The sequence below is a fragment of the Charadrius vociferus genome, unplaced genomic scaffold, assembly GCF_000708025.1.
Source record: "Charadrius vociferus isolate BGI_N301 unplaced genomic scaffold, ASM70802v2 scaffold341, whole genome shotgun sequence".
Classification (NCBI taxonomy): Eukaryota; Metazoa; Chordata; class Aves; order Charadriiformes; family Charadriidae; genus Charadrius; species Charadrius vociferus.
The window spans coordinates 2,222,075-2,242,096 of NW_009646847.1; positions in this window are offsets into that span (position 1 = coordinate 2,222,075).

The following is a 20,022-nucleotide window of genomic DNA, read 5'->3' on the forward strand; positions in this document are numbered from 1 at the left end:
ACAGCCTGTCTTACCAATGGGGAGGCCTTGAAAACACTCTCTTTTTAAATTGGCTGACACAAAGCTCACCCCTATCTCTATCAGCATTGCAATAAATAAATGATTACAGTCAAAGTACTGCCACTATTGTTATTAGCAGCCTGCAAGCGAAAGTTGAATCAGAAGAACACTGAAGAATGAAAAAACTTCTAATGTTCATCTCTATTTCAAGTCAGACTAATTCCACTGGAGAATGCATTATATCCTCACCAGCACGATGTCTCCAACCTTGGTTCCTGTCACTGTGGGCATCCTATTTACAATCAGCACCGCACTTCTTGTTTGTTTTTTTGTCTTCCTTTATTCACTGACTTCTGCGAACCTTTGGGAGGAGAAATGAAGACTACTATAGCAGCTTTTAAATTGACTCTTATATTAAGAATGTTATGTTTTTTATATCCACTCTGAAAGGGTAATATGAAACTTATGAAATATTTACTAAGTGTGATGCATAAACAACAAATCACCTCTTTTCCATTAAATATTTTTTGTGAAAGATATTTTTAATAAAATACTGCAGCTTGCAATTTAATTACAATGAGTAATTAAAACTTAGAGGATAATCATTTTTGGCAAAAAGTCAGTTTTTGTTAAAATTTTAAGATAGAAAAAAGATGCATATTACGACCATAATACTGTTAGTAATTAAGATAAATGCATCAATTATTAAAGATGCAAACATGTCAAGCAAGCATAACTAATTATTTGAGCATGTTAACAGTTGTTTAATGTTAACAAGCAGTGAATTATTAAAGACCCCATGTGTCACATTTTGGACTGCATAAAATATAATGTTCTGGAAGGGTTTATGATTTTCAGGTTTTGCTTAGATCTTTCCAGTCAGATAAGCAATAAATTTAAGATAACTTGCATTTAAACTGTATTTCTAAAATAATTAGCTGTAATTGTGTAATGAAATGTTGTATTTCTCACTTTATGAAGACTTCCAAATTCGGTGAAAATAACCAAAATATATCAATAGGTGTTCTAGGCTGTAAATATGCGATTTCTGTACGTGAGCGTGCAATTTCTTCATTAAAAAGAGATACGGTATTCGAGAAGATTAAACTGTCAGAGTAACAACTAAACTGGGATGAAAGAGTGCATTTTATGTGAGCTAACGCTCACATTGGTACCTGGCTTTGTGTTTCAATGGTTGAATACCGTCCTTCCAAAGGAAAGACCCGCGAAGATCCCCTTCAGCCAGCTCCCGGTCACGGTGCTAAAGCAGCTGCTCTCCTGTCTTCAAATGCCTGGTGGTGATCCCACAACATCTGACACAAGAATAAAAAACATTAGAATTGTTTAGAGTTGTACAAACTATCACTATAAAGCCTGAAACTCAATTTGTCCCGATTGTGGTTTTGGTGATGGCTTTTGGATTTGGGTTGTTTGGATTTTTTTTTTTAGACAAGCATAAAATTAGGCCGATTTCATGTGAAAAAGCTACTTTCAGCTGGACAATATTCCAGTAGACCGAAAAGTAAAATCTTTGTGTTTAAGCATCAGCTCTTAAACATTGAATTCTGGTGAGTCTCCAAAGGATTTATTGCAAATCAGAGAGGAGATGTCACATGATCAGTGATTTGAATTTCCAGATATTTACTGCAATACCTTTGTAGCCATACCTAACTGTGTTTGCAGACAGACAGACAGCTGTCCACCCAGCTGATGGCTCTCGAGGGGGATGTCCCCAGAGCCCAACATCCTCCTGACCCACGGCTGAGCCTCAAACCTGGATGCCCAGTGGATCGGCACCTCTCGCGCCCTCGGCAGCTGCTGCAGCCCTGCAGGCGTAACCCCAACCTTCACACTGGTGAAGTGGCCTGGAGTAACACCTACGCTGTTACGAACAGCAGCTGCTAATCTAGATTATTTTGACACGCCCAGGGAGAAACCACATGAGCGTTTACCATGGCACACCGAGGGGAAGGCGACCTCTGTGCCTTGCTGCACTGCAGCCAAGGTGTTGGCTGATGGTCTTGGAAGAGAGCAGATCTTCACCACCAACACAGCAAGGTTGTGGCCCCCTCGCCAGAACGGGTGACCAGCACCACCTTGGAGATGGCTGGTTTGAACTTGCGTCAGGGGGAGGAGAGGGCTGGAAGCACTAAGGAAACACTTATTTGTTTGGTTGGTTGGTTTTGGCAACATATTAATATGAATTAATGTTTGCAAAGCTCTTTGACATCTTTAGATGAAAGAGGCTATGCACAAATATTAGGCTGTTAATTGGGTGGCTGGAGGGCATGCAAACAGTGTGGACCCAAAGCAATACTTAGTTTTTCACACTAATGTTTAAAATCTCTTCTGCCCTGCAATTAGGCAGAAGTTTCAGCCGCGCGGTGGGAATGCTGGTCTGACCTCCAAAAACTTTGAAGCAAAATTTACCCATGGTGGGGAGGAAGAGCTCATGGTGACACACGCCAGCCACGCCGCTAGGTCCTCCTGTGGCGCTGTGCCGGCAGGCTGAGTGCATTCCCGGGGTCCGACGCGGAGTCTTAGGGGCAGAGAGGAGAGTGAAGTTTCTTTGTCTGTTTTCTAATGAAAACAATCTGATATATCCCCCTCTCCCAAGAATATCTGAAAGGCTACTGCCCCAAAATGTAATTGGAGTTTATAAATCCAAGCCATCACAAAAGCACAGAGGTCAAAGCTAGAGAGGCTGGTAGGAAGATGCTGATAACAAAATTACGGGAAGTTAGAAGAGCGGCACCTCAGGCCCAAGGCAACAGTGGGATTTCAGGCTCTGGAGGACAAGCATGTCTTTTGCAGATAATTTACTGCTCTCAAACACACACAAAGGAAGTTTGGGGACCCTACTGGTCTTCTTTTTAGTTTATCTTATTTAGTATTTTTCCCCCAATTTTTCTTCCCGTTTCTAGGTGACCTCCCTCCTGTGACAAGGTCTCCCCATTATGACAGTGAGCTCTGATGATAATGTAGGTAACATTCAGACTGAGACCAAGTGCAGCAGAAAGCTATATTTCACTCCTGACCTTCAGCTCCCCCTCTAGTGCAATGCACACATTATATTTCCTTTCACTCATAGCAGGACCAGTGAAACAACGCCGGATGAAATAAGTGACATTTCCTTAGCTAGATACCAGAGATGAATAAAATAGTTTTGCCATTTTCGCTGCACGCACGAGACTCGCCACGCAACTTGGCTTAGCTCACGTTAGATATTAAGATCTGTGCTTAGCAAGGGCAGGGGGAGAAGGACGAGGCAGAGCCCACCCTGGCACACAACGCACGGTGATTTGCGGCGCGCCCCGGCCGCTCCGGCGCCGAGGGGCTTTGGGAGAAGCTCCCGACGACACCTCGCGAGAATTTCCATCCATCTCTGCTGTCCCAGCCAGAGCAACGTGCCCGCTAAAGGGCAGGAAAAGGTCCTAAAGGGCAGGAAAAGGTCCTGCTGCCTCTGAGCCGCTCCAGAGCCCCAAACCCAAAATCACAGGTTCTCTCATCTCCAGCACCAACTGCTGCACTACACAGTAGCGCTGGCAGAGCTCCAGACGTATTCCTTTATGTGTCAGGCCTGAATCTCTTCATATGTTCGGGTAGAGCTGCATGTACAGTACTTCCCTTACTTCCAAGGCGTTTTTGCCATCTGTTTCTATTATGGGAGTTTATGGCACAGAATACCTCAGACAGTACAGTATCTGTTTCTTTTCTGCTCCGCAGTTATGGTTGCTGTGCTGCTTTATGAACAGAATGATAAAACTTGGAGCCTTCTTAATTCTCTCCTTTCCACCCCCATTTTTTTCATAGCACGTTGCAGCAATGGAAGGATTTTTTACAGTTCATATTATTACGATGAGAAGTGATTTGAAAGAAAGTACAGAATTTATCAGGAAATGGAAATGTGACTACAAGGCAGCTTTTAAAAATCCTTTAATCATATCATGATTAAGAAGGTTTTTATATTGTTACGTCTGTGTTCTGAAGTATATAGAATTTTGTTATAATCTGAAATTTGCCTTTTTTTTTATTATTATTATTCTAAAGAAAGAAGAGCCTATTTGGCATAGATGGTCTCTCACTCACATCCATTAAACTCCTGCACTAAAGCAGGGACTCCACAAGGAGAAGGGCTCCATGGATTTTCATGAGTAATATTTCCCAGTCCTTCGCATCCCAAAATCAAAGCAGTTACTTGAAGCAGTGCCGAGTCAATACACATCGCCTATTCTCTGAGAACCCTTCATTCCTTGAGGAGAAGAATTCTATTTCTGCTGTAAACTTCAGATAGACATTATTGTGACATGGAGAGCTATTATTTGTATGCAACGGCGTCGCATTTTAACCGCATTTAGATGGCGAATGTTTGCAATCATCCCCATTGTCTCTAGCCCATAAGGAGGCGGAGCTGTTGTACACTTCTTTAAAGAATGAATGAATGCAGGCTCATGGGCAGAAGATTAGATAGGTATGAACTTGGCAAAGAAATCAAATATAGACACAAAGAAATATCCTATTTGCCCATGGCTGGTTTGATCACATGGTGACCATCTGGAATTTAGATCAAGCCTTCAATAAAATACAAGGGACCACACTTCTGCGGCACTCTCAATGATAAATTAATATCTGAGCTGGAAGTACTACAAGAAAACAGTGATAAAGAAGACAAAAGCCACATCTCACATACTCCAATTGCACTCCATTTCCTGGTGTTTCTTCGCTTCCCCCCTCCCCCCGCCCATTAATATAAACATTATATGAGAAGTATAGTGAGAGCAATAAAAAATAAATGGCAATTAGAGCCAAGATCCAGAGCTAAGACAGGAGGAAAAAAGGAACAGAAACATTGGTCCTGATGGCCTTTTCCTGTTCCAATTTTTTTTAATGTTCTTCTGACCTTGATTAGATCTGCAACTTCTCATGTGAGGCTTTGAGATGAATCCTATATTTAGACAAAAAAAGCAGTACCGCAAGTGAACTGCAGAGCGTGCAGGGAGCCATACGTACTTTGCCACATTTTCTGAACCACGCTATTGCCCCTTGTTTGCCCTCCTGCTGGTGGCTGATTTATCACATTGTCTCTCGGGCACAACCTGCAAAACAAGAGCCCTGGAGCCCTCCCAGCTGCTTCTGGAGGTCTCTGCCACGCGGGAGCTGCTCACGTCCCTGGAAGCATCCCCCACTTGCCACAGCCCCTAGTCAGCAGGACAGCTGTGCTGGGGGACCTTAGCAAGCGGTTTCTTACCAACTACTTCAGAGCTGATGCATAAGGCCATCCCCAAAATCCAGAGCCGGTGAGTGCTGCCCGCACAGCCCCAAGCCCTGACCTTGGGAGCACCAGCAGAGGTGACAGCCCATGCCTGGTCACCTGTGACTGCACGGTGCCAGACACAGCAGGCATTGTCCTCTCCTGTGGGCAGCACCATGCAGGCAAATGCCTCAAGACAGACCAGCAAATTGGTTCAACAGAAAATTAAGTCAAGAAAGAGCAAACACGTTAGTTACAGGCTCACTCTGCAGCCGCACAAAGGTGGACCAAAGGACGCCCCAGGAATAAAAAACCCCAACGTCCACAGCCTTAATAAATTGCCCAGTGCTGTGGTTCCTGGGCTTTCCTCCTCTTTTGAAGTGGGAGCTTTTTAGCACAACACACGAGTCCCTCTTCCTCAACCCAGTAGTTCACATTTCATTGCATCTTCCCACCACCTTCAAGCCAAAGGTATTTATATGAGCCTTAAGAGCCAGGGAGCCACTTCCCTCCTTTGCCTTCTCCCCAAGGGATGGAAAACTGTGCTGTACCCAGCACACACACGGTGAAGACCACTGTAAGGGGTGTGGAAACACAACGACACCCTGACACTGCTTCCAAAGATGCGGCACAGCCAGCTGGACCGCAGCAGGAACCCCGACACCTGGCCACTCCAGCACAGCATTCCCAAGGCGCGTTTCTAATACCTCTAGCATTAGTACATCTGCCACCTTTCGATATTCAGAGAGAAAGGCAGAAGTCAAACACAATAACCGTTGTTACCTGTCCCAGTATGTGTCAGAATATACTTCACTGCTACTTTACGCAAACCTGCGGAGGCACACAGGGTTTGCCGCCCACCACAGTAGCTATCGCGATGTCCACTCAGGATCACAGACGCTCTGCTCTAAGTCTTTCTTACAACTGAAAATGAAAGGTGCTCACTTTTCACGGATGGATGTCCGTTTGGCCCTCAAAGGAAAACACAGGTCCCTTCTTGTGAGGGATAAGAAAAAGAAAATGTAAGTCTATCAGGACGAAGGATAAAAATTAGGCTCTGGAAAAAACATGGGGGAATACTTTGTGCCTCTCTGTAGCAAACAATGTGCTCAGACTATGCTTTAATTCTGGCTGAGAGGAAATATTCACATTTCTTGCGAATCCCCTTCAGCCCCTGCCAGAGGACAGTTACAAACCCCTCTGTGGCAGTCACCTCCTTCACTTTACTTCTGTCAGAGAGCAGATTTTAAGAACTAAACAAACATTGGAGGTTAAAAAAAAATCCAAGACCCTTTCAGTTTCATTTGTATTTTAGGCTTAAAGGAGTGATTTTTTTTGCTTGCTGTTCAGATCAATAGATTATTTCAGTAATAGAAATACTAATGTCCTTAAATCTATATTTTTTTTTGCTGCAAATCACCAAAAAGTCTCTCCCAGATTAGGCCTCCCAACCAACTGATTTAGTTATGTGTCACGGGAGCCTCAGTCTCTCGTTTTTCTCTTTTCCTGGGCTGAAGGAAATGCTTATTGGTACTGTACTTTAAATCCCAGCCAATGGAAAGCAATGTTTCACCATTTATCTGCCCCTGACACCTTTTTATGTAAACCGTTGCAAAGGGAAGGGTTTCACATATGTTTTACCAACTCCGCTAAAGTACGAATAAAAGGCATCCAAGGTTCAAAGAGTTAAATTACCCAACGGTTTCCCCCGCCGCGCTCGCCCCCCACCCTAAGCCCCTCTCTTCTCTCTCAGGGCTATGCTTGATTTATGGTGTGATCCATCCCTGTTGGGAGTTGACAGTCACTTTCATTTTCTGGTATTTTTTTTCCTTTCGCTGCCAAGGTCACCAGAGAGAGGGCCCTCCAAGTTTTCTGCATTCGTCCTCCTTCACCCTTCCACCGGCTTGGCCTCATGAATCATCCCGTCTTCACATTGAACTCCTGATGCTTCTCTTCCACCAAACTGCCCGACTTCCGCAATTTTTCTTCATTCTCACTAACAATTTGGTAATGAAATATTGATTTTTAGTTAGATTCAAATAGATGTTATTAAGTTTGCATTGATAAATCGTTCCCTTTCTCAGGCTGGAAGTACCTCAGTCAAATTCTAACTGCGCTTTCATACCTGGTGATGTATTAATTTGACATATTTGTCACCCAAGCTGCCTGGCTCAGAGTTACAGGAGGGCGTCTGTCCTAATTGCTGCTATTTCACAGAGAAGGTGTAATTCCAGCTGATTTCTTCCAAGGATTTTAGCCCTAAAATAAGATCTTTGCAAATATTTTCCATGGGGTTTTTATTAGGGGGAAACAAGCAAACAAACATTTTATTTTTTTTTTCCAGAAGGGAAAAAAGACATTCAAAAAAAGCACTGGCCAATTAATGTTAAATGTTTTCAGTTGATTTTGCTAATTGAAATATATTAAATGCCAATGAATTTCCCATGGATTTGAAGTCAAGTAAGTAGTTCTTTTAACCGTCCTCAATGAGAATCACTGGATATATAAGATTTTAAAAAATTGGCTAAAAAAAATAGCTCTTCCCTTAACTGGTTAAACGAAGTGACCGTCCCCTGCACATGCCCGGTACGGTAACCCCTCCGTCAGAGTTGAAGGTGGGACACAGGCAACACGAGGCGGCACAAACCGTGTCACCATTGCATCATCTTTCACCTATGCAGGGGATAAGGTTCCCGGTCCCAAGACTTCACCGAGGGCAAAAATTGTGATCACAGATAGAAATACAAATAAATTACATTGAAAAAGAGACACGCTCTTGCCCCCTCTGAAATGGCCAGGCCTTGTTCTCCACCGCAGAACTGCTGCAAAAATAGCTGCGGTTGAACCCCTGGGTGCCCCCACCGCCGGCTGCGGCCAGCGGTGCCCGGCGGCAACGCACAGGGCAGAGTTCGTGGAAAATCAGCTCAAACCCAGCTGACAGAGAGGGAGAGAAGGACACACACGCTCTCATTCCCGCTCCGTGTACATCTCAAGTAACAATTAGTTTCAAATTACACGCAACTCAGTGAAAAGTTTAAGCGGAGGTTTGCAGCTGCATCAGTTGGAAGACTTGAATTTCAGCCGGACCGCAACCTGAGCTGCCTTTTTGCACGTGTCATTCTGCACCTGTAAAAATTCCACCTTCCCAGTATCCCTGCGGTAGATACCAATATGCCCTTCATACCACAGCTACAAAAACGAACCCCATATTTACTGTGAATGGATAAAGCACAAGTGTGATTTCTTACCCACTACATTAAAAGCTGCCTGCTGAAAAGTCAACCTCCAAAGAGTATTAAAAAAAAAAAAGAAAGGAAAAAAAAGTATCCAGCAATACATTACTACCTGTCCTCTAACAGGAGTATTGAGCTCCGTTGTGCTGACTGATTTCAAGAGACAGGCATTGATGAATAAAGCCCAATTGCTTCCTATGCTCCTGTGTCACACCTTTTTATTTACAAAATAATTTAGTATAAAAGAGGAGGTAATTCTTGGAAATTAGCTTTCAAAAGGTCAAATGAATTTAATTGGTGCCACCTGAAAGCTTATTTTAAAAAAAAAAAAAAAAACAACAAAAGGAAATGCTTTTAAAACAACAAAACTCCAATATAGAGCAGCCAAAATATTTACTGCATGAGAATTTAACTTTTGGCATTTAGCATTTGCTCTATTCCCCATGCTATGCAGAGTAAGCTAAATGCAACATTTTAGTGGCACTGGTGGCTGCTAACTCCACCCACAGCTGCCACTGCATTTCTTAAAATAAAATAAAAAAACCCCCACAACTGGAAAAAAGATGTAACAACATGAACCAACCTTCATTATCTCCCCTCCACATTGATACTGTAATAAGATTGTTTAAATGAATCAGAGAGCAGAAGGGATGCATAGATTTCTCTACTTATGTAAGTTCATTCGTTCTTCTCGCATTCCTCCTCTAACACACATCTAGGATTATTTAGTGCAATAAGTAATTATCAATCCGCTTTGGAAAGCCATTATACATTTACATACTCTTCAAAGCTGCTGTTACTTTTATTGTTTCTAATGCCAAAATGGGAATGTGAGACAAGAGCCTCTCTAAGAGCAGGTTATAGCGAGTTCAGCATGCAGAATGCGGTTTGTAGGATGCATATGGGAATGAGTCATTTCTGAGGAACATAAAACTCTGAGTTATCAAACCTTTTGCTAGTCAATTATTTTTCTTTACTATGCTTGCTAGTAATGACAAGTGCTATGAGAAGTGTGCTCTGCAGTACTATTTCTACTAACCGTTATTAATCTGGTGGAGAGCAAAACCTAGCTGGACCAAAGCATCTCACTTAGAACCAAAAAAGCACAACAATTCAGAAGGCACAGGTAAAATTTAGGTATTTTGTGGAGCCCTCCTTTCCTTCTACTGCAGGGCAGGCATTACAGAACACAGAAAGCGAAAAGACCCACCAGAAAACCCCAGTGAATTGAGTAGCTGAGCAGAAGTGTGACAGACACGCTGTCAGAGCCTGCTACCAGCTCCATCAGATAAATATGCACTTAGGGAATTAAAACATATATACAAGTACAAGCAATATTGACTGTAATGGCCTTTTGAGACCATCAAGTTCTAATAATATATGTTAAATATGGAAAATTGGCAATGCTGGAGTATCACAAGGTATTTAGGAGTAACTCCTGCCAGGTGAGCAGCCAGCTGCAGCGTTGCTCTGCCATGGACCACAGCAAGAGAGTTTCTCCTCTAAAGGCTTGTCCCCTGCCAGTCAGTGGCTCGGGTTAATACAGGGCTGCTACTAACCTCTGGCAAAAGCAGCACTTGCTTCTACCCTCGGTCTCCCATGCTCCACACCCCACAGTTCAAATTTCCAGTGAAATCTAGAGTTGGGTCAGGCTTCCCAACCCACAGCATCCTTGCATACAGGTAACAAACCCCAAACACCTTGAAATCACGTTCATAGACTGGGCAGGACTATGTGGCAAAGCACAAGCTGCACTTGGGCACTCGCTCCTCCTACTTGTGCGTTTGCAACGTGGCACGTGTACAGCTGATGCTATAACTCACCCTCACAGAGCACATTTTACATGCCTGATGCTAAACCAGTGATGCTGTAACTCACCCTCACATTTTACATGCCTGATGCTAAACCACCAGTCCAGACATCCGAGATAATGCAGTAGAAATGGAAATACTTACAGCGGAAAGGTTTCCCCACTGCTGCCAGTGTTCCTGGTACCGGCCTTTGATGGCCTGCCATCAAGATGAAGGGAAGGAGCTGCTGTCAGCAAGGCTCTGCCTCCTGCTGCTGCTGAGCACAGGCTTTTTACATTTTTTCCTGTTAGGTGACACCTGGGAAGTCTTCTAGGAGAAATTCTTATGAATTCTAGGAGAAAGTGCCACATCGATAGCACTGCTGTATTTCTTAACGCTGCATCCCAGGACCAGGGAACGGACTGAGCCCTTCACATACACCACAAGCCTGTTGAAAATCCAGACCAGGTCAAAGGGTCATCTCCTCAAGGTTTCTACTATATGGAATACTGTTAAAATAGACCCCAGGTCAGACTGCCCTACCAAACCGTTCCTTGTCTTAAAAAACTTGTGGTTTGTTTCAGAAATGAAGTAAAAAAACCTTACCGTAATTTGGTAGGGACATGTTGGTTCAAGGAAGCAGCTGCTGAACGAGCCGGAGATGAAATAAATAACAAAGCTGATAGCAGCATTATCCTGTGCCCCCTTAGCAATGAAAACACGGACTGGGCTAATTCTCAGTAAAAGAAAATATTCTTTTTCATTTTCTTGGCAGGCACTTCAGCTTGGCTGCTTCAAGGCAGAAACTGAAAACTCCCACAGCTAGGACTTTCCTTCCTGAGCACCTCTTGTGTCATCTCCTATATGAGAGAAGGATTTCCCTCTCTTCCTACTGCACTGTCCCCCTTTCTTCCCCAAGCAGCTTTCCTTTGCCTTACAACCTGCTTTTCCTCCATCCAGCCGTGATCCTTTACTTTAATGAGAAGTAATTAAGTTGAAAATAACCTGTGAGGACTGGAATCACCCATTGCTAATCCCGACCACTGATCAGCTGGCCAGATTTGTATTCACACAGCAGCACTGCTCTCGAAAATAGTAAGATATGGTAAACAGGCTGGAACTTAAAACTTGTGTGAAAACTGTAGCAGTTTCTGTAGGAAAGATGTAGAATATTTCCTTTCTGGTTCCCCAGTGTAAACAAATCCGTAGGGCATAGGATGGGGAGTGGAAAACCAGAGTTAGAAGTCCCTTAATAAACAAAGGTGGCCATTGAACCTACTTTTTTCCTCCTTGCAGAATATCCCCAATTAAGCTGCTTGGTAAAACCATCATTTTTTGTGATGTTGATCCTATTGTGGCGCTGCCGCATGTGCCAGGGAAGCTCAAGACAATCAAGGTTCATCTTTTAATTTTGCTCAGGGCATTGCTTGTGCTGCTCTCTGCCCCCTCTTCAAAATGTCCCACATAGAAGAAGACACTGTCTTCTGAGGGGTAACTGGCTGTCAAGTCATGACTAGCAACAGTCTCTCCAGATGAGGTTAGGTTTGGGTACATTCACTGACAGAGAAAGCAAAGAGTAGTGGCCCAAGTAGGTTACACTATCCTGTCCTTCAGAAGATCTGAACTGGGGATTTGGTGGTAATAGAATTAGACGCCAATTATTAGTCAACATGTGTAAACAACATATATGAACAACACAGCCTTAAGATGAAACACGTATTAAATTACCTCCAAATGCAATTAGTTCGATGTTACTGAGATTGCAGTTGGAAACTGGGCAATTTATTGTTCTCTATTTTAAACATTTAAAATCAATGTGTTTGCCTCGTGAATATACCAACAGCTATTCTGAATAAAAAAAACAAAACCTATCCAAAAGGCTTAATTATGCTAAGTTTTCCATCCCTTCCTGCAACTTCACCACCATTCCTCTTTCCTTCAGACTTTCTTCTGGTGCATTTTCTTTACATCATTAGTGCTGTCTATAAAATATGAATCTCAATTCCATGATCGTCATAAAAATCATAAAATTCTATGCCTGCCATGAAAATATTACATGATTTATTTTTGTGTGAAGTACATATTAGATCTAAGTATTGGAATGATACTTTGCCTCCGTGACATCAAGAACTTTAAAAGACGCAAAATTTCTTCTCAATTGCTATTGTGTTAGGTTTCTTTCCTTATTTTAAAACAGATATTTGAGAGGCTATTTATAGATTGAGGTTAATATTCATATTGCCATATGCTGTACAGTATTTGCTCATATACCCTCTTCATTTTTATTTTATATGACATATGGTGGCTGCATTATACACGGCATTCTCCTAATGTATTGCATATGCATATAACGTTTAATACAATAGTGTGTATGTACACCCTGCATGTTACACAAACAGATTTTGAACGGATAGACAACGCAGCTCCTCAACTGTGCTCATTGCTGAACATATTTGAGGGGTGAAGGTGGGCTCTTAAATGCACTGGAGCTCTCTGCTTTTCATGCTGGTATAGACCCGTACCCAAAACACTGCAGGCATAAAAAAATGCAACATAAATGGAGAGGTGGCTCCTCTGGTGGCTGAGGATCTCTCCCCACTCACAAATACACACAGCAGCCCTCAGGGGCTTGGTCTGAGAGGTCTCCATACACGGGCCTTAAACTCCGTATCAGCCTTAAGCATTCCACTGTTAAAACCTGAGGGACGTGTTAACAAACAGCAGGATTTTTCCCCTCTTGTGGACAGCAGAAGTTTAAAATTGATTTTATTGCCTTCAGCTGATAGGTTCTTAATCTTACATCTTAATGATTCCCATATGCAAGGTACTGTCACCAGATCTAAACAAAATTATTCTACCAAAAGCCTTCTCTGCAGTTAAAAAAAATACAAATATGAAAATGGGGAAACAGCTAGCAAATTCACTTCCGCTTCACTGCACTATTTGCATTGGTAAAAGCACAGCAACACTAAAAAATAAAAATCTGAGCGTATTGAAACATTTTAAACAAAAAAAAATAAATTTCAAAGACTGAAGTTTTCTTTGACTTTTTTTTTTACCATTCTCATTTGAAAGCTAAAAAAAGAAATAAAAAACAACAGTCAAGTAAGTGAATAAAAAAAAAAAATCATTTGACTCTGAACTATTTATCCACATTTAGTATTGCCAAGGAACAGAAACATCAGTTATTCACACAGCTCTAGTCATCATAGCACTCTGTAAAGATCAGTGGTCACAGAGCACTCAAGAACTAATAATTAGTTTTTCTTCTTTTTAAGTGGAAAAAGTCCTCATGCTAATAATCAACAAGTACGTAAAATTTTCCATTAAACCTTCCAAGGTTCAACATGTCTACAGCATTCTAATTCTGCGACCCACAGTTTATTCAATGTTTTTTGTAGTTTTTTCCCAGAATGGGATTCTCGCCACTGCCGTGTATCCCAGCCTGGCTGCCACCATGGTTTGCCAGGCAAAGGCAAGGCTTGTTGTTTCAAGAGAAGACTTTGGTCTGCATTTCTGAAAGGTTAACTACAGGATCACATCCAAAGTTAGCAGGGAGAAAGGAGTGGGGAAAGCGGGACTTGCACCAAATGCCTCCTCAGGACTTTGCCAGTTATCTCTTCAAGGGAGACGGAGTTACTCACTATTGACAAAGAACAACTCCATCCTGGTTTCACAGGAGCATCTCGCTCCCTTCCCCAGTGGGCATTGTGTACTACCTTTGTCCTTTCAATCCTGCTTCTTTCCACTAATTAATATTAATAAATAACACTACTAATAATCGATATTGATAAATAACAATTAAGAGGACCTCAAGATGCTTTCGACAGATACAGACATTGCAAACATGAGTACCTACTTCTCTGACTCCCCACTTTGCCAAGGGGGCAGGTGTTTTGGGGCATGTTCACGGGTTCCTGATGATTCCAGTAGGAACAAGGAGCACAACTCAATCTCTGTGACACACCACATAATTCGATAGTCTTGTATGTATCAAATTCCCAATTCAATCAGTAGGAACTTTTATAAAAGTAGAGTAAAAAGTACTCATCCTAGAAAAATTTGAATCTGTAGTTCAAAGGTTGGTGAAAGTCTACTGACTTTAGCGGACTATGGACTCCAGTCCTAGGACCTGGACTGAAAAGGGCTTTTCTTTCTATACAGACGATCCTTATAAAAATACATTCTCATAAAATAGTTCCAATACCTCAAATGCACACCCTGTCCTCCAATCCAAATGACATATAATTAAGCCATCTGATCTTCAGATGCTTTCCTCCCCCACCCCCCGTCAGAAACAATGAAGAAATAACCAGATTTCTTCTAGAGCCATAGGCTTTAACTGCTGTATCACGTACAGAGAACGGAAAGCAAAGCCTAGAGAGCATGCAGAAACCATGAAGAAAAATTATTAAAGATTTAGCAAAAAGAAAAATCAATCAAGGGAGATACACAAACCTGATTAGGAAAGAAAAGATTGTATGCTCCTATATATAAATATATATATAGGCATGTTAACGGGTGGCTGGTTCTTCTGAGATTAAAGAAAATAACCTAAGGTTAAATATCCTTCTGAGTTCCTCTGCTACCATCTACAAAACTGGAAACCTGTTTGCCATGGCTCCAAGCAAAGAGCTGATAAAAGAATATTTTTGCAGCTAAATTCTCTCTTTTTCCACCAGCTCCTGAAGTCATGAGACAAATTCACTTGCCAGAAACTGATTGAGTGCAGGGGATTTTTCCAAGTCTCTTTTCTGACCCAGATTTGTGTCTTTGTGCTTTCTGAACAGATGGATAAGATGATCATTCTTTAAAGATCCCAACTTAAATGAAAATGTGTTTAGTGGTTCCAGTGCAGGGAAATACAGTAAGCCATTAAACCATGACAAATTTGACACACACAACAACTTCAGGGAAAAGAGGCCAAAAAAATGGAATGTCTCCCTTACCAAAGCAGAAACTGAATCTGAGTGATTAAAAAAAAAGCAATGAGGGAGATAAGAAAATAGCCCTCCTTCCCCTCGGTGCTCACACCACAGCCCACCACGGGAGCATCGCAGCACGCTCCTGCCAGCCGCCCCCACCCCAGCCCCATCCGCCGGCATTACCAAAATTAGCACAGAAACATGAAGCTCCCTATTAGAGGGATAGCAAAGCTCCCTGGAAAAGGTAATGAGACACATTCTGCTAACTACTTGCCCACAATTCACAAATGAATATGGCCAGGCTCAGCTAAAGCAAAAAAAAAAATGAACCAAGACAACAAAACCCCACTGAATTGTGATTTATAGTAAATCGCTGACATTTTTATGGTTCTCAAACCAATAATGCAAGAAGAAACAGCAGACAGTGAGCTCTTGGCACTGGTATTGACTTCAAGGTCAGTGGAGCACAGAAACCCATTGGTTACTGATAAAATGGCCTCTCCTCCACCCAGCTGCTTCTGGTTTTCAGCAGAGAACTTCTTGGAAACCTGCAGGTGTTTGATATTTCGTGGTACTTAGCTCCCCTACTGCACTTGATAGAATAATTACTTTGTTTAAACTTTTCAATCAACAGAATTTCTTCTTCCCTTCAGCCGGGAATTGCCTTATTTAGTAAGGAGACTAAAGAAAGCAGGTTAACAGCCTTTAGTTATTCACATCTACGCAGAAGTCTTTTATTCTGGAATCAAAAATGGTATATCTATTATTATTCTTTTAACTCGTATGTAAGGGTAACGTGATTGTGTCTGTAAGTAAGTGCCATGCTGAATTTAATCATGCTATTTATTTGCTTTGAATTATCCTGTATTCATTTTTTCTGTACTCTTAAGCATCGATAAAGTGGTTCTTACTATTACAGTAAATTAAATGCACTTTAAAAGATTATCTTTTACATTTGTCATAACAAGAATTTACATCGATGTTTTTCTCTCTAAGTGGGTATAAAGAACTCGTATACATTTTCTAATTTATTGTGTAGTATATATTACATGAAGAATGATTTCTTAACTAATCACAACTCATTAAAATCGCAAATTATTCCCAATAACCCATGGTGAAGGACCTCTTGTATCAGGAACAGGAAAACAATCCAAAGATTTTCAGTGAAGATGCACAACTCATTTTTCTCTGCTTTTCCTGAATGAAATGAAGTATTTCAAAATGCAAAAACCCCTATGGGAAGAGACAAGCCTTCGGAGGAGAGGGAGAAACCAAATGAAAACAAGGTGCGGAAAGGATGGAGGATGGATGTGAATGGGAAATCCTTGAGCAGAGAAGGAAAATGGAGGTGGGATGCTGCGCACAGAGGAGGAACCTGCCTTCCGCCTGCATCCCTCCCTCCATGGATTCCTCCAGCTTATCCTTCACTGGTGACCACGAGCGAAAGATGCGCTGAGGGTTTCACGGCCACCCTTCCACAGCCCCACGTCGCATTGCCTAATGGCTATCACATAATTATTGTGCTTCCTGAAGCAGGCAGTCCCCTAACACATAATATGTGAACCGCACAAGAGCGTTCTTCATACAGATCTACATAAAGAACCATTTAAATCTTAGTTGTTAAATACTGCATTCAGCCTGCCAGTTACTTGCCTTTTTTTGCTTCAGATATGTGGCGTTTTCCACATGTTTAGCGCTGAAGCAGACATTTGTTTGGACTATATGCCTCTGTGTACTTTTTTAATGTAATAAAATTGACAGATGACTTCTTTTTGCAACAGGTTTGGTAGAAGAAAATGTTTTTTTTCTTGATGGCTGTTTAGACAGCAGTCTTAAAAAATGACTAGTCACTAAAATTCCTCATGCTCATTTCATATTGTGTTGATTCATATTAAATTCATGACAACAAAAAAGCAACTTGAGGCACTTTTGGAAATGACCACTCTTTAGTGCTTCTCTCCTCCAGGCTCGATAGGCCCAGAGTCCATAAAGCTGCCTGCTGTCTTGTGTCATGAAAAGAAACAGCTTTGCCTGGGAATGCCATTACTGTGTAATGAGGCATGCAGCAAAATATACCTTCAGCAGCCACTTGATGAAGGCTTGCTGACACACCAGACCAGACAGAAATGTTTTTTTGTGTGTTCTTCCTTATTTTGTCCATCAATCACATCATTAGTCAAAGCAGACAGCCCTGTCAGCTGGGCACAGATGCAGACTGGCAGGCGATCAGTGGACAGGTGTTAGAGCTCTCCCAAAACAAGATCTCGAAATGAGAAAAGGAGTGAAGACCTTGTTCCAAGGGCTGGAATGTCAATATATTAAAAATAATACTAATAAAAAAACCTAAAAAAAACCAAAACCCACGCACCACCCACGAGGCGAAAAGTTCAGAGGGGATGCTCACAGCCACTACACAGAGACTTCGGGAAAAGTTAAAAGGAGCTGCCACTTTGCATTACATTTTCATTTCTGCCCGTATTAGCTGGTGTCGGTGGATAACAGCAACGTCCAGCATTCGCTGTTTTGAATAGAGTCTAAAGGACATTATGTAAACAGTATTGTACTTCAGTTTCATTAGGAAAATCCTCCATGGCACATGGATTTATTTGTCCGAGGCTTCTGTCATTAAGCTGAGACACTAATACCCACAACGAGCATATATACTTTCAGTCTGACGTGCAAAATGGCAGAGGGCTACACGAGGGATCTCATTTTCATTATAAGAACCAAAAACATAAACACAGCGAGATACATCCAAAGTGCCCCTGGTCACAGGGAGTGCTAATCAGGCAGAGGCAAACCTGATGCCTCCCAAGTCCTTACGCAGGCAAAAAAACCCACCAACTTCGGCCTGGGCTGTCCTCTGCCAGCCCCTGGCGTCACAGCCCACCACCGTGTCGCCGTACCGCGTGTCGCCACAGACACGGCGGCCACCATAGCAGGGGACCCTCGGGGGGCTTGGGGCTCTCTTTCGGCAGGACAGCCAGGGGGTGAACCCGCTCCTCGGACCCAAATGTGCTTCACTAAGCGATCGGAACAGCATCTCTTTCCTCAGATCTCTCAGCCATCGGTTTTGTTTCTGTAAACTGGAGCTAGTTCTCTCTCGCAACATTTTTGTGCAGGTACTTTAAAGCAAAGGGTGTTTCATTTCCTTCCCATCCTCTCAAGCTAGGTTTTTGTCTGCAGTCACACTTTGAATTCTAGAAGGTTTTTAATAATGAGTCTAGCTAATATTGTTTCTGAACAGCTTTGCATGCATTGTGTGCTCTTTCTGAGTAATATTAGATAATTCTCCAGCTCCTTGTCACCAGGCACGTGATAAATCTCTAGCAGAATCTCATTGTTCCAAGTCAGGTCCTTCTCCCAAACCTGGGCAAAAGGGTGCTCTTGTGAGGTCCAAAACAAAATTCTGGAAATGCAATTTTATCTATAATGTGCTTCTCTCAACCTTGCTATGGCTGAGTTGGCCAAACTGAATAAAAAGACCTTTTTATTAATCCCACCTGAACCCCACTCCGTAGAAAAGCAAGCAGCAAATCCCCCGCTAAGATGAGTGGGAGAGAACGACCCTTTGGGAAGAAAGCTGTCAAGCAAAGACTGCCATCAGGACCATAGAAAAAGGGCAAAGATGTTCACAGGATGAACGTGTAGGAATTGAAAAGCCCAGGCAGGGATACCACCTCCAACTGCAGTTGGGTTTAGTCTTATTTTAGCAAGAAAGACAAGCCCCTTGAGTGCAGTGATTTGAACAAAAAATCAATTAGTGCTAATTCCCAGGGAAGTGGAACCAACCAAAGAGCTAACCAGCTTCTTGCTGACAGAAAACGAGTTTGCCAAAACCATGTCACTTTTCAATTAAAAAAATACAACTGATAAACTAGAAAACTTCCCCTTTAGAAACAGAGGTAAAGTGGTTTGGGGAAAGGGACAGCAAGTCAATTGAACAGGAAACATGTACAATCCGCAGCTGGAAAGCCACAGTGATAATTAAGGTGTCTGGGTAGGGTCACAGGTTTTCCTTCAACTTTTGCCTCCTGCCCATTGCAGCACTCACTAAAATCCTGCAATTACTTGAGGCTTTCCTATTTCCTGCAGGTCTTCACTGTCCCTTCTCACTTTGCCCCTTTGCACGTATTTACACTCCGCTTCCTCCACTATTTCAACCCCCACTAACCCATTATTCTCCCTTACCTCTTCCTCTGGGCTTTATTCCTTCTTCTTCTTCCCCTCTTTAACCATCCCCAACTAAACACCAGTTTCTTGTCATTAGAACCCGAGAAACAGGGTTTAATTAAAGCGCAAAACCAAACATACGTGTCTCACATTTAAACACGCCGATCTACTAAAAATAACACAGGGAGCACGTCCTCTCCGTCTCTGTCCAATGACTACGGGTTCCCACATGCTGACAGCGTACTGACCTGTTTGAAGTCCTCAGGCCCACCGGTTCCCGGGTCTTTGGGAGCACTCAAGGCACAGCTGCTCAACCACAACTTGGTTCTGAGAGCAGAGCCGCGAGATCAAACACGGTTTCACGCTCGCTCTCTCTGTGCCCACCCATATTACTTCAGCCCCTTCCCGTGTCTCCTGGACCAGCCGTGAGCTGCATCGCTCCTCAGCGTCCTGCTTACGGCAAGGGGGGCACTGCCCATTTGCTGCAGGGATCTGGGAAAACAGGACCAGACCCTCACCCTCTGCTGAGGGGAGGAAAATCCAGGTTCACCATCATCCCAGCAGCCCATCGTTGCAGGGCAAATTCAAAGCCAGCCTGCATCCTGGCTGGTATGCAGATTTACTTCACAAACATGAGGATTATACATGAA